The sequence below is a fragment of the Grammomys surdaster genome, unplaced genomic scaffold, assembly GCF_004785775.1.
Source record: "Grammomys surdaster isolate TR1022 unplaced genomic scaffold, NIH_TR_1.0 958, whole genome shotgun sequence".
Taxonomy (NCBI): domain Eukaryota; kingdom Metazoa; phylum Chordata; class Mammalia; order Rodentia; family Muridae; genus Grammomys; species Grammomys surdaster.
The window spans coordinates 6544698-6560128 of NW_021605377.1; positions in this window are offsets into that span (position 1 = coordinate 6544698).

The window sequence follows — 15431 nt, forward strand, 5'->3', positions numbered from 1 at the left end:
TCAGAAGAGACACAACATTTCAGTCTTGTTCACGTGTAGTTTAATGCACCAGCTACACTAAGAACTTCAGAGGCCCTGGATCAGAGAAGGTAGCGATGTTCCTTATTCTCACCTTCCCGTATGCATTTAAAATGAAACCAATATTAAGCCATAGAAAAGTATTGGCCCGTCCAACACAGTTCGGATGTCCCCCTCAAGTGCTCTTCTCTGTGGTGGATGTTTGTAGTTAGCAGCCTCTCACCACCGCCTCTGCAGACACATTGTTGCCTTCCCCCCACTGCCCATTCCCGCTGGCTGCATTCATTTTCTCCTCTCTGCTAGGCTTCTGCCCTCTGCTTTTCTATTATACATTCCATTACTCTCTCTATTTTCCATCTCCTGAGGGCTCCTCCTCCTCATGATCCTCTTTCTAATTTGTCATACACATTCTCTCTCTCTCTCACACACACATGCACACACATAGGGATAGATGATAGATGGCAGATAGATAGATGATAGTGATAGATAGATAGACAGACAGACAGACAGATAGATAGATAGACAGATAGATAGAGATGGTAAATAGATGTAGACAGGTGATAGATGATAAATAAATGATAGATAGATAGATGATAGTTACAAATCAACGGTCCACGTGTAAGTGGGAACTTTCCCTTCTGAGTCTGGTGGAATGCTCTCCCACCACACCCATCTTCCTGAACTGTCCTGCTCTCATTGTTCTTTGGCTCCACTGTGCACTTGGCCCAGCTTCTTTATCCATTCCCTTCGGTGGGCAGCTCCCTCTCACTTCCTGGCTGTTGTAAAGAGCTTAGTGTCTTCTCAACTCAAACAAACAAGCAAACACCTCCTAACTTCCTGAGTGCTTTTCAGAGGATGTGAAACCCTTCCTAAGTTTCTTTAGGTGCTGTATTGTTGGGGTCCGGCTCTGCTCCTTCTGTCTCTGGGGAAAATGGACCGGAGCTGCCTTCTGGCTGTACTGTTGACTCGCTCCCAGGTTCTCCTGCACTTCCTCTGCATCTCAGCTTGGAATCTGACTTCAATCCCAGCCTGTGGGACAGTCAGTAAATGTCTGTGCTCTCTCTCTCTCTTCTGGGACCATAGGACCTGTTCTCCCTGCCCTCCTGTGACACTTAAGGCCAAGTTTATGTCTGCAGAAATAGTTACAGGATTCTTATGTGAAGGGACAGGGCTCTGCTTCCATTATGATTAGCACAGGAACTGAACACTCAGAAAGTAAGCAGTATTGCTTGATTTTGGGTCACCCATGCCTACAGCCAGGACCATGCCACATACACACTATTTTAAAGATACATACCTTGTGTGTGTGTGTGTGTGTTGAATGGACCCTTTTACAGGGGTCAAGTATCAGATATCCTACATGTCAGATATTTACATTATGATTTGTAACAGTAGCAAAATTTAGTAACAAACAGAATTTTATGGTTGGGGGTTGCCACAATACGAAGAACTGTATTAAAAGGTCACAGTGTTGGGGAGATTGACAGCCACCGATTTAGAGACTCCTCGCTCCTGTCCTCATTCTCCAAATGAGGACGCAGATGCTGGTGAGTTTGTCTTTGAATAGATCCCATGTGACAGGTTCAGCACTTTGTGTAGGGAAAGGAACACAGGCAGCCACTCTCCTATTCAGAGAGTAGATCACAGGCAAGACTGTGTCTCCCTTCAGCGGCCTATCCTTTCTAGCTTAGCCAGAACAATGGTACCTGCAACTTGAATCCTTCAGCCTGTGATAAGGCAGAGGACATTTAAGGCTAGCAGGTAAGATCTCCTTGTGCTTCCTTAGCTCAGAGAAGTAGCACCTCTCTACTGGATTTCCTTTTCATTCTGTTTTCGGCTTGGATTCTTATGAAGAGAAGCATCGAGAAGCAACGCTCTTGTTAGTGAGCTGACCCAAATAATGCTCAGAAAACCACAGACTGTGGAGGAACAGGTTCCAGGTCTAATCCGAGAGTTATGAACGTACGTGTCTCGTTAGGGAACTGAGTTTCCCTGCAAGGGTTTTCACGCTGTCTTCACTGTGATAGGTGAATCAGTTCCTTCAAAGGAAGGAAGGGACAATGACAGACAGAGTGTTGGGAACTGTTCCAGGGCTCACGCTGGAGACTCTCCTGTATGGGCTTGTCTGTTCATCTGTGTGTTCTTTGTTAGAGTCAGGGAAACACTGTTTCCGCTCTGTGTCTTTCATCTGCTATGGCGCCCAGTATAGAGCAGGTTCTGGAGGATACTGATGGACAGATGAATGCAGAGATGGAGAGAAGGAGTGGCACAAAGAAATGAGAGGCAGTAGAAAAGATCTGTGTACCAGAAAGCCACTGGCGGCACGTAGGGAGAGGTATCTGAAGACAGACTGACTGAGAATCCACACTGACCCATCTCTCACTGAGTAACCTCGGGGAACGTGCTTACCTGTCCAGACTCCATTTAGAAAACCATGCAAATTAAATAGATCTATGGTAGATGGTCTTTATGTGGTTTGTATGGGGTTCAATGAAACATTGTGTCCTAGGTTACTCCCCGCATTAGATTCCTGTGAGATACTCTAGGTTTTTTAAATAAAATAGGTGAATTGTTTGAGATTTACAAGGTTTGATGGGTAGTGTGGCATCTAGCTGTCTAACATTTGTGATGATACTGTGTTTAAGAATGGCTTGAAATTAGCTAAGTATAGTGACACGTGCCTTTAATCCCAGTACTGGGGAGGCAGAAGCAGGAGGATCTCTGAGTTCAAGGCCAGCCTGGTGTACATAGTGGGAGTTCCAAGACAGCAAGAACTAGACAGTTTGTTAGCCTTTCAAACAAACAAACAAACAAACAAACACAAGCAAACAAAGGAATGTCTGGAGAGCAGGAACTGAAAGGAGTTGGAGTGACTCTGTAGGGAGACAATGAGGAAACTGAGTGACTGAGTCATCGTGTGGCTCCCGGAAGATAATAAGATGCTTCCCTTAGATGCTTGTGGGCTTTTGACTGGCCTGATGTTTATTTACCCAGGCTCTAAGGAAACCATCTCATCCTAAGCTTTCCAGGAAAGTGATTAAGCAATAGCACCAAGACTAATCTTCCCTCCACATAAGCTGATTCTCTCAGGTATCTTGTGATAACAATGTAGCTAACATAAGTTACTCTGTGATACATAATCATTTATGAATCTCTTTATGAGCATTCCTGAAGTGGGCAAGAAAGGTATATGACTTCTCCAATTTTATCATTTTATGTATGACTTAATACTATATAGTTGGGTTTTTCTCTGAAGGTCTTTTTTTACTTTTGAAATTATAATCATAATGCTTCTCTCTCCTCTTTCCTCCCTCCAAACCCTCACATTTATTCCTCCTTGCTCACTTTCCAATTCATGACCTCTTTTTCATGAATTGTTATCACATGCATATATGGATTTATGTAAATATGTAAAATATAAAAAATATGCTTTTAAAATATAATATTCTTATAAATATGTATTTTATATTCTTATAAAATATATGTGTCTCTATAAATGTAATAATATATATGAGTATATAAGCTATTATACACACACACACACATATATGTTACAGGATATTTGATCACACTGTAAAATTCAAGATTGTGTTATTTACTGAAAAACCCTGTTTCTGCTTGTGGTGTGGCTCCACCCTTAGCACACACCTTTAATTCTTCTGGCCAGAATACAGACATTTTCTTAATCCCAAACAATGAAGGTAAAGTTAGTTTGTAGAAGGAAGCACACATGTTTGAAAGTGATATCTAATGGAGTGGCAGACAAAGTGATGAATCAGAGAAAGATTTGACAGAATAGGATATGCCCAACTCTCAAGAGAAGAGAGAGGGAAGGGAAGCTACTTAAGGGACTGTGCAGAGAGAAAAGAGGAATGAAAAAAAGGAAGTTTTACTGGGACAGTTGTACAGAGACAAGTTTCAGAGAGAGAGAGAGAGAGAGAGAGAGAGAGAGAGAGAGAGAGAGAGAGAGAACAAGCTAGACACGGGTAAAGGCAGAACGAGCCAGAGAATGAGAAGGAGCCAGAAGAACAGAAGAGACTGGCAGAGATAATCTGTGACTAAGCAGAGCAATTCAGGAGAAGCCTAGAGAAGCCAGACTGAATCAGTCAGCATGGAGAGACGTTTGAACCAGAGCAGCTGAGTTGAACCAGTTCGTCAGAGATCAGAAAGAACTAGGGAAGGGTGAGCTTATTCAGCAGTAAGTTTCAGAGGCTGAAAACATTCTAGGCCTAGATAAGATTGTAGAAGTTTCCAGGACTAGGCCTAGGATAGCAGATGGAAGCAGTAAGCCTTGGAGGTGACAATTGGAACAGGAGAATAAATGATAATTTTACACCTACACACACAGATACACAAACACACACGCACACACACGCACACAAACACACACGCACGTGCACGTACACACTGTGTGCACACACACATGAAACCTCCTCAGTCTGTATAATATTACTCACATGTATATTTTTAGTGCTGACCCTTTGGCATTGGATAACCAATTAATGGGCTCTTCCATAAAGAAGACTATTTCTCCCACTCTCAGAATTCCTTAGTTGCCTGTAGTTGTGTGTGTAGGGCTGAGGCCTTGGGGGCTTTCCCCCATCGTGGCATAAGGCCTTTTAGTATCATCCTTGTTCAGCTCCTGTGTAGGCAGCCATGTTGGTAAGACGTTATGGGCATAGCCTCTGACATTACTCAGAGATGCAGTCTCACAGCAAACTCCCTCATCCCCTGACTCCTACAATCTTTCTGTTCTGTGCTGGGTAGTTTTATGTCAACTGGACACAAGCTGCTCCTTCAACTTCAGCCTCCCAGGTACTGAGAGTTACACATGTATAGCACCACGGCTTAGTTGCTGTTGTGGTTTTTTTTAAATCTAATTTATTTTATTTATCACTAGGTGAACAGTCACATAACCACAATGTTAGAAACTGAGACTTTATCTGAGGCTGTCTGGAAGCAGGAGGAAGATGGAGCGGAAGGGAAAGGTCAGTCAGTGGCTACTTACTGTTCTGAGATAAGAGCAAGAGGCTCTGTGTGCTACTGTACAGTCGGGTGTGTCACCCTGTGTGTCGGGTGACTGCAGACAAGGATAATAAATATGCTGCTTATTTCAGACTGACAGAAGAAAGCTTTGGAACTATTTTCACACTAAAGAAACAATAAATACTTGAGGTGTTAAATATAGTCAACCCAATGTAAACATTATAATATATATATGTGGGTGTGTATATATGTATATATATGTATGTATATATCACATGGTACCCTATGAATATGTATAATTTTTATGTTTTTATGTATTAGATAAATGAATGGTAAAAAATAAAGCATCACTGTGGTAGGAAGGTGTTGTGGATAGCCCTGGCCTTGCATTTTGATACTAATTCCCCTTTCCTGTGAAGGGCTGCAGAGGAGGTGTGAGTCATTACACAGGTGAATCCTAGTGAACCTTCTGCCCATCTTAATTTGTAAAATAAAGGCTGGAGCCAGTGATTGGGCAGAGGAAGAGGAGGTGGAGAAATAAAGGCCGGGGAGAGAAGGTGGGAGGACGACTGGAGGAAGACAACGGAGGAGGAAGATGACGAAGGAGAGGACGACTGGGAAGAAGGAGGAAGAAGGACAGACGCAGGGTCTGGAAAATCCTCAAGTAATAAGGGTCTCATAGCTGGGGAACAGAGTAGTGTAGGGGTGTCTGCCATATCTAGGCTTACAGAATATATTCATAATTACTGAGTTGTGTTTTCATTGGCCAGTCCTATTCGGGTTGGAGATTTAAATATCACCCACAACAGGAAAGCAATGCCTTGAGAAGTCTTCTTATCTGTCTGCCTGCCTGTCTACCTTTCTATCTGTCTTGGACCTCAGACCTACCCAGTTTATCTTCCTGGTTCTCTGGAGAAGGCCTCTTGAGTGACTCCAGATCCCTGTTCGGTGCTGCAATAGGATCTTAAATGTCAGTGTTCTGTGTGCAGCCCTAATTACAAGGCTTTCTACAGGTGCCCTTAGATGCTGGCACTGGCCAAGGCCAGATGGACTTGTAACTTAAGAGGTGTTGGGAATTGACCTCCTCCCAGATGTGTGTCTTTCCCTCTTGCAAGCAGATAGAATAACTCCATAGTTGTCATCGTCGTGTTGGTCTCAGAAAAGTGAACCATGTTTCCTCAGTGTAACCTGGATGTGAATTTCTCTTCTTTTGAGTAGAGTTGATTTGATGAAGTCCATGTGACTAAGAAGTATTTACGTCTCTTAATTTTATGAATCCTGTATTCACGTGCTCTGAGTATTTTTTCCTGTTATTTTAAGCTCTCTGCTGCTTGAGTTCTAGAATATTTGGAACTTGAATTTGTCACTTGTTTCCTGATCTGTTATGTCATACCAGGCCCCACAAAGGGACAGAAGACAAGGGGATGGATAGAAACTGACACCATTTGTGAAGCTCACAGCTCAATGAGCCTGGAGGAGTGACGTCACATATGCATATAAATGAAAGGAGTTCACTATGTGGTCATCGATAAAGAAATTCAGTACAGCAACCAAGGAACCTGTGGGGAAGGTGGCGCAGGGGTGAGGCGGAACTGGATGGAGCTGGAAGGAGGCAAGTTCTAGGCTGTCAGGGAAGTGAAGCACCAGGCCATAGCAACTGCGAGATTCTTAGCAACCTGGTTCAGCAGTCCCCACTCTCCTGTGCCAGTCACTTTGTGAGTGCTAAATACCTGTTCCCTGAGTTCAGTAACCGAATAAGAGGCTGACATAAGCGCCCTGCTGGGGTGTGAGATGGCAGCGGAGTGTAGCAAGGTCATCTTCACGGTCAGGTCAACTGTAGGAGCATCTTGTTCTTTTCCAGCAACTTCTCTTGCTGCCAGGGTAGGGTAGAGCCCATAGGAAGCTCACTTTCGACTTAGCCCTGGCTCTGGCGTCTGCCCCACCTCAGCTCCTATAAAGCCTCTCCTGTAAAGTCACTCCAGTAACTTCACCATGCCTTCTCGCTCAGCCTCTCTCTTCTGGGGCTGACATCTTGGCTCCATTCCTCAGGTCAGCACACCAGAAATAATCTCTCTCTCTCTCTCCTTCCTTCTTTCTTTTTTTTTAATTTACCTGATCTATTTTTTTCTTTCTTCTTCTCCAACACACACTCCACAAACTTAATCTAATTTAATATCTTATAATATTTCTCTTTGTGTACATGCATGTGTGCATGTGTATGGTCACACGTGTGCCATGCCATGCATGTGGAGGTCAGAGGACAGCTGGTTCTGCCTTCCCACTATGTGGTTTCAGAGAATTGGGCTCAGATAATACGTTTGACGTGCTGGAGCTGCTACTCACACGTTACCTCCAGTCCTCTCCCCATACACACACTTTACAAACTCAGAAAAATGGAAATTATTCTACCTCACAAGGTACCTCTAATTCGGTGGCTTCAAATAGAGTCTTACTGGCCGTGGTGGTGCACACCTGCAATCCCAATGCCCTGGAGGTTGAGGCTTGCCTAGGCTACATAGTGAGAGCCTGTCTATAAATCAAACCAAACCAGAAGTGTATTCTTTCAGAGTAACGAAGGTCAGACACTCTAAACCCGGGGACTCTAAACCCTTCATGACGAGGGGCTCTTTTCTGGCTAACCTTAGCTCTTCATGTTCCTTGGCTAAAACTGCATATCTCCAATTTCATTATTCATCTACATGTGGCTGGTCTGTGTTCAAATTTACCTGTCCTTCAATGACTGTGTTAGTCATTTGAACTTGATTTTTTTTCCCCTCTAAAGACCTTATTTCCAAATAAGGTCACATTTGCACATACTAAGGTTAAAGCTTTAACATACCTGCTTTTAGAGTCATGAGCTAATTCTCAACTGATGACCTATAATTGTCTATTGCTTGGCATTTTTCAAAGTTATGCCAACAATCCCCATGGAAAGAGCCCGTTACACCGGGCTAAGAGTGTGTAGCCCAGTGTGGCGCAGATATAAGTCTTTCCTTTGGACATGACTTGGGAGAAGTGACCTCAGCTAACTAGTCGTCAGTCTCCTCATTGATAACATGGGGAGAAGAGACTCAGCTGTTCCCTGGTGGCCATGTTGGTTCTCAGCACAGGATCTGGCGTGAGACTATTACCATAGGCGTCATTACCAGGAGAGAAGACTAGTCTCTCTGTCCTTTGCATTTGCGCACAGTCCCTTGTACTTAGAGCAGACGCTAACATCGGACTTCAGGATACGAGATGAAGTCTTAGAACACCTACCTGTCTGTTGCCGGCCTCTTAAGCTTTCTAGACTAGACAATGCTAGATCAGCTCAAGAGTTACCCATGGGACAAGTTCATTTTGCTGTTCTCTTGTCCCTCCCTGTCCCCATCCTGCCTATTCGCTAAGCTAAAAGTATCATGGGGGAGAGCTAGAAAACAAACTTCGGGGGGATATGTGTGCATGTATGCTTCAGTCTAGATTCACCCTGTGTGATGATGATGATGATGATGATTATTATTGTCTCCCATAAAACTCCTCTCTCTGCTGTCTCTATCTTGCACACAGCCAGGTTCCTCACGGGGCGGATAGAACTGGCCTGGCTTGGGTTTCTGTCGGTTTCATGGGCTTTGATGCTGATTCAGCTCCAAGGAAGCTGGGAAAGACAAACTGCTATTTGTTACTTGGGGAAGGGGGAGGGAAAGAAAAAAAAAAGGCTCAGTCTTTTATCTCTGTGTTCTCTAAGTTACCAGTCTCACGGTGGAGGGAGGGAACAAGTGGGTTTTATCTTACTGCCATGGGAACATCAGAGAGCTCAGAGCCCTGGGGGTGCATGCAGGGACCAGTGAGTAGAGAGGCCATGCTCTCTCAGGCTGTCTCTGGGAAATGGGGTGCTTTCAGGGAGCTGGGCTGCTGCTGGTGGCTGGGCAGGAATGAGAGGAGCTGGGGGGCTTTAGTGATGCCCTAGGGAGCCCCCAGCCAAGTGAGTGGCCCACCTACAGCAAGGGGAACAAACTGTTCTTTTCCTTTTTTTTCTTTACAATTTTCACTTTTCAAAAGAAAATGTTATGCATATGGGTGTTTTGCCTGTATCATTTGCATGTAGTGACCATGGCCTCAGAGGTCAGAAGGCGTCAGATGCCCTGGGACTGGAGTTACAGTTATAAGCTGACACATTGGTGCCATGCGGGTCCTCAGAAGCAAACCCTAGTCCTCTGCAAGAACAGCTGACTGTCTTCACCACGGAGATGTTTCTTCCCTTTCAAAGCATGGCTACTTCCTGAGGAGGCAGGTCAATGGGTGTGATGGTTTACAGCTGGAATTCCAACCCTCGGGTGGCCAGCACAGGAAGATGACACATTTCAGATCAGCCTGGGCTATGCTATTTTATCTTCTCCATCCTCACTCAAACACTACACCCCACAAAAACCCCCTACCCCATCAGAACCCCATATTAGACCAACCAAATCACCACCACCAACAACAAAAAGTAGACTAGTCTGCCTTTCCTTCTCATTTGCATGTGGTCACGTGGACTTAGAACAGACTCAAAGATTTTTTTTTTATAATATAAATATTTTTTATCACATAAAATTGAAACACTGTACTTTAAAAAATAATTTTGGGTCAGGGTCTTATTGTGTAACTGAGGCTGCCTTAGATCTTATAAGTCTCCTGTTTCTGTCTCCTAAGGAGGCAAAGTGAAAGGCATCCACCACTGAGATGAGCTTCATCCTGTCTTTTGATACACGCATATTTAATATGTAAGGTGGATGTGAAGGTTCTCATACCTAGCCTTTGGAGAACTGAAACAGGGCAATTGTTACAAATTCAAGGCCAGTCTGGGCTTCCTAATGAGTTTTAATGCAGCTTGGGCTACAGAGTAAGACCCTGTCAAAAATAGCAAACAATTTTATGAAGTCTAACATGCACACACACACACACATCTTTACTCTTCTCAGCTTCCGCTGGCTGTTGTCTTCAAGAAACAATCCAACCCAAATATGGTAGCTCATATCTGTAATTATAGCCATTTAAGAGGCTGAGGCAAGGTAAGTACCACAAATCTGAGGCCAGCCTGGGCCACATAGCAAGTTCTGTCTCAAAACAACAACAATAACAACCACAACAACAACCACAACAAAACAAAACAGAAAACAAAAACAAACAAACAAATAAACCACAAACAAACCAAACCAAAGCAGAAAAGAAAGAGAGAGAGAGAGAGAGAGAGAGAGAGAGAGAGAGAGAGAGAGAGAGAGGGAACTTTGCCAAATCTGATGGCATATCTTTGGTTGGGTCTTATGATATAATTTTGATAATTTTGAGGGTGTTTTTTTAATACTTTATTAGAATAAAGGATTCAACCTCATTGTTTGGTATCTGGGTGCTTCAGTAGTTGGAAAGAATTTCCCAGCTGAGTGGTCTTGGCACCTATGTCAAAGATCTTTTGATGGGGCAGGAACAGAACTCAGCGGGAGAGTGCTTGCCTAGTATTTCACATGAATTTTAGGATGATTGTTTTTAATTTCTAAAAGGAAACTGACATTTTTTGGCAGGGATTTGACTCAGTCTGTAGATCTCTTTGGGTCGTATCTTAGCAGCCGGAAATCTCCAGTCCGAGACTCTAAGCTAGATTTTAGTCTCTGTTTTACTGATCCCTGATCTTTATTATTTTATTTTTCCACAATTTATAAAAGTTAGTTGCTAGTTTTATGTCACTTCCCCCCTCTCCTTTTTGAGACAGGGTTTCTCTGTGTAGTCCTGGCTGTCCTGGAACTCAATTTGTAGACCAGGCTAATCTTGAACTCACAGAGATCTGCCTGCCTCTGTCTCCCAAGTGCTGGGATTAAAGGTGTATGCCACTGTGCCTGGTACCTTTTTCTGTTTAATTTAAACACTTACAGCTCTAAGCATCCCTCTCAACCCCACACTTCACACTGTCTCTGTTTTCTTTTTTCTCTAAGCATACTCTAATCTCACCCTGGTTTATTTGACCCATTGATTGTTGAAGGGTCTATTGTTGAATTTCCAACACACACACACACACACACACACACACACAGACACATACACACAGACACACAGACACACACACACACACTCTTAAGTTATTGATTTCTAATTTCATCCTATTCCAGTTAAAGAAGACACTTTGTATGAAGTGTATCATTATAAATCTACTCAGGACCTAGGGAGGTAGCAGTTGATAAAGTACCTGTTCCACAAGCAGGAGGGCCTGAGTTCCTATGCCCAGGGCCCATCTTAAAGCCTCGGTGTGATGGTGTGACAATGCAGGTCTGCAACCTTAGCATTCATAGCCAGAGAGGGACAGACACAGTTGAACCCTCAGAGGTCACTGGCCAGCCAGCCTAGCCAACTGGTCAGCACCGTATTCAGTGAAAGACTGTCTCAAATATAAGGTAGAGAGCAACAAAGGGACACCTGTTGTTGAACTTCACGTGCACATGCGTACATGGTCGTGAGCGTGCACACATGTCCTACTCCCTACCCCCCCGCCCCACCCCCCAGACATAGTGAGAATTTGTGATCTACTCCAGAAAATGTCTTTTGTGCACCTGGGACAGAGCTCAGTAGGAGAGTGTTTGCCTAGTATTTCACACAAATTTTAGGATGATTATTTTTAATCTCTAAAAGGAAGTTGAGATTTTGATGGGGATTTGACTCACTCTTTGGGTTGTATCTTAGCAACCTTCCACCTGTCATATGTCTAGTTGGTATATTATATTCTATAATACTATTGTATAATGTTATATATATTATACATATATGATATAATAATTATACTGTATGATAATTCTCCTTCTTTACTTATGTTCCACACGATGACTCTATCCCACAGATGGAGTAGAGTAGCCAGGTCTCCAGCCATTGTTGTATGGTTATTTTTTTTCTTCAATTATGATAGCAAACATTCTATAACTGTCACAAAATACCTGAGGCACATGACTTACAAGGATGGAAGGCTTATTTTGGCTGATGGCTGCAGTCCGTGCTTTGGGGCCTGTGATGGCATCACATCATGGTGTAAACTCATAGTAGAGGCCATGGACACTTCTCACACTTTACTTTTACACTTCACAGTTCTGGGAATTGAACACAAGGCTCGCACATGTTGGGCGAGCACTCTACCACTGAGCTGTAGCTACCCAGACTCTATTTCTCAGGCCTGAGCTAATAAAAGGCATGGGGCTCAAGACTGCACCGGTTCTAGCTTCATTTTATACACCTGTTTAAATGTCCTCACTGTTGCTTGGGGGCACAAGGAAGGAGTGCAGAAACAGAAACAAGTATTCAGACTATCTACATGTTACAAAATGATACAAGTGTGACCCCATAAGGGGGGGGCACTTTAAGAAACTGCAGACACATGGGCTCAGTAATGAGTGCTTGCCTCAAAAAAAAACAAACCCCTCTGGGAAGCAGCGTGGGAATTTTCTCCCTTGTGATTCATATTCCTGACATTCTTTGGCCTTCTCACTATATAACTTCCTGCTTTTGTGGGGTATTGCTTTTTGTTTTGTTTTGTTTTGTTTGTTTTGTTTTGTTTTCTCCAGAAAGAGAAAATCCTTGTGGTAAAAGCTGGGCCAAATTGGAGAATGTCTTGTTGCCCAGGTCAAAGCCAAGAGAACTGGCACTTTCCAGTAGGAAATGACTCTATCTGGAGGGCTGGCCGCCAGTCCGTTGGCACAGCTGGCACTCTTTGGAGACAGGTCCGTTCATGTGTCTTGTCCAGCTTTCTAATTTACTCCCACTTATTCGAGCTCTTGCCAGTTTTCCATATATCAGTCTCTGAGGCTCCCAAGTAAGTGGTCAAAATCTCAATCTTATATTTTATTTCAATACCACAAATGTCTTTGGGTAGAACTCACACCATTCTGTTTTGTGACGCTTGCAATTCTTCTTTAAAAATATTTTTTAAATTAAAAACAAATGTTTTCTGGGAGGCAGAGGCAGGCGGATTTCTGAGTTCGAGGCCAGCCTGGTCTACAGAGTGAGTTCCAGGACAGCCAGGGCTACACAGAGAAACACTGTCTCGAAAAACCAAAAAAAAAAAAAAAAAGGAAAAGCCAAAAACCAAAAAAACAAAACAAATGTTTTCATACAATATATTTGACCGTATTCTTTTTCCTCCCCTAACTCCTTCCAGAGCATCACTGTCCCTCTCCACCCAACTGCATATTCTCTCTTTCTCAAAAAAAAAAGACAGAAAGAAAAAAAAGGAAAACAACAACAAAAACACCAAATTAAACCCAAAAAGGTGTGCAAACACATCTCCCCAAAACAACAAACAAACAACAAAAAAACCAACTGAAACAACAACCAAAAAACCACCCAACCAAAAAACCATGAAGTTGGTTTTGTGTTAGCGGACTACTCCTGAACATGAACCCTTGTCTGGCATGGGGTTGATATACTCTGTTATTCTACTGGAGAAAACAGATTTTTCCTTTCCCAGCAAGTATCAAATGCAAATAGCTTCACGGTTAGGGGTGGGGCTTTGTGTCCACTTCCCTTGACGGGTTCTATCCCTTGTGCAGGTCTTGTACACTGGTGACACGGTCTCTGTGGATCGCCATGTGAATCATCCCTGCGGAGTCTGGGTGACCTCATCACCCCTGGGTCTTACAGTCCTTCTCCCTCCTCTTCTACGTAGATCCCTGAGTCCTGAGGGGAGGCGTGTGTTTAAAACCTCTCGTGAGTCTTGGAGCTGAGCATTGTAAGGTCTCTCACTGTCTGAGCATTGTCTAGCTGTGGTTAGCTATGTTAATTACTGCCTACTGCGAAGAGAAGCTTCTCTGAAGAGGGCTGGCAGTGCAATGGGCAGACCTATGGGTATGGCAATATGTCATTAGGAGTGATTTCCTTGCTCTGTTCATTGAGTAGAATAATAGTAGGTATCCCCTGAGGGCTCATGACCTAGTCACCCTCAGGCTCTTGATCTTATTAACAGTGACAGGTATGGGTACTAGCTTATGGAGTGGGCCTTACACTCAATTGAGAAAAAAAAACAATAACAATACTCCCCCAACACAAGGACACAAGTGATTAGTTACTTCCATAACATATGTGCCGCCATTGCAGTAGTCTGTCTTGCAGGTAGATCTTTATTATAGTCCATCATCCTTAGCCATTAAGGAAATGCAGATTAAAATGGCTTTGAGATTTCTTCTTACTCAAGTCAGAATGACCAAGATCAATAAAACATATGATATCTCATGCTGGCAAGGATTCATGGAAAGGAACTGCTTCTTCTTTAAGAACACTTTTTTTTTAATTATAAAAAATCTTTTCATACAATATATTTTGACCATATTCTTTTCCCTCTCCTCCCAGATTATCCCCTTTCCCTATTCAGCAAACTGCATATTCTTTCTCTTAAAGAAAGAAAGAAATAAGGAAGGAAAGAAAGGAAGAAAAACTAACTTTATTGCTGGTGGAAGTACAAATTTGTACAGCCACTGTGAATGTTAGTGTACAGGTTCTTCAAAAAGCTGAAAATAGATCAAGGTGCAGTTATAACACTCTTGGGCTCACTCACAGGCCTCTAAACCCTACCAGAGTCTTGCTTATCCATGATCACATGTTCTATTCATAACAGCCAGACTTTCCTGTTTATGAGTAAATTCCTCTCACGTGCCTGAAAAGAAAGCACATGAGAAAAGTGCTCTTTCATTGTTTGTCTTAAATCTATCTCTCATACTATAACAAATATCCGTGACATTCAACTTATAAAGATTTATTTATTTATTTTGAATGTGTGTGTGTGTGTGTGTGTGTGTGTGTGTTGTGAGACTAGAGACATTTTGGGTGTTTCCCTCAGTTTCTCTCCAACTTAGTCTTTGAGACAGGGCCTCTTACTGACCTGAAATCCACCAACTGACTATATTGGTTGCTCATCATGCCTGAGGGATGATGCCCAGCTGGGATTATGAACCACCATGACTGGCTTTTTTGTGGATGCTGAAGAATGAACTCAGGTTCACTTTATTGACTAAGGTCCTAAGTGGCCTCTTATGAAAATCTTTCTTTACCTCTTTATTCATGTGTTTCTAAGAGCTGAAAGGCACTCTGGCTCAGACTACCTGTGCAGTCCAAAGGGCCTGGCTTCCTGGAAACTGCTCTGTCTGACAATGGTCTGGCTTGTGGAGATATCTAGTATCAGAAATGCTTTGAGCCCAGGTGCTGAGAAACACATTTCTCTGAGTCTTTTTGTGGTTGTTGTTCTTGGCAGTGGACAGACTTTGTGACAACTCTTTTTAACTCTAGAGGTAACCAAGATAGATTTCATTCTGGAAACAGTAACATCACCTACGATTGAGACACTTTGTAACTCAAGGTTGAGGAAGAAAGATTAAGTTCTGTCTCATGATGTTGTAACTGCAATTGTTTTGGAGAGTTGAGGGATTGTAATTGAGATTGGCAGC